The sequence below is a fragment of the Echinops telfairi genome, unplaced genomic scaffold, assembly GCF_000313985.2.
Source record: "Echinops telfairi isolate 266 unplaced genomic scaffold, ASM31398v2 ScPeMD7_7471;HRSCAF=8509, whole genome shotgun sequence".
Taxonomy (NCBI): domain Eukaryota; kingdom Metazoa; phylum Chordata; class Mammalia; order Afrosoricida; family Tenrecidae; genus Echinops; species Echinops telfairi.
This window is the reverse complement of record NW_022111375.1, coordinates 446,876-447,746: the sequence shown is the minus strand read 5'-3', so window position 1 is coordinate 447,746 and position 871 is coordinate 446,876.

The following is an 871-nucleotide window of genomic DNA, read 5'->3' as shown; positions in this document are numbered from 1 at the left end:
AACGATGCACAATTCTGCTGGACTCCTCCCTGTCCTGTTGACCGGACCTGACTGACGAGGCCCGGCTGCAGATAAACACCACCGTGCTCACGGATGAGCCTCGAGAGCCTGAGCCCTGCCACTGACCACAGACTCCATCCTTTGGGGCCAAAGCAGAGCTAATAGCTCTCACACAAGCCTTAAGGGGGAGGGGAGGAGCAGTCATGGTTTACTTGGACAGTAAATATGCTTTTTCCCATGCTTGACAAACACGCAGGAATCTATAAGGCAAGAGGGCTTTGTGCTTCAGAGGCAAAACAAAGAAGAAATTCAAGTCGTCTGAGAGGCCGTTTGGCTGCCTGCAGAGTGAGCTGGCAGGCACTGCACAAGCTGCCAAAGCGCTGACACCGAGTGGAAAGGCTTGGTAACCGTCTAGGCCCCTCTGCCCCTCCAGAGGCAGCTCCAAACCAGGCCGCACCCCTCACAGACGTCCTGTCTGCCTGCTGTCACCTGCGCTGCCAGACGCTCCCTCTGACTGAACAGACCAGCTGCTCAGCAGCTGCGGGCTCTCCGGAGACGAGAGGTTGGGCGTGTGCTCCCAGATAAACGAGTGCTCCTGCAGGACGGTATTGCTGACTGTTCGCAGAGCAAATCCACAGCACCTCCCACCTAGAGGCCACGAGGTGGGTCCAGCTCCTGTCTACATCCCGATGTGCACCTCACTCCGGCAGCTCATGCTCGCCCAAAAGTGCTCACTGTGGCACCACACAAATGCCCAGCAGGGCCCACCCTCCTCTCCAGGAACCCCCCTGCTTGGAATCGCTTCTGGGGAACATTGGGAACTGGTTCTTTCCTGAAATTAAGGCACCCGCTCTGGGGCACAGTGTTGCTC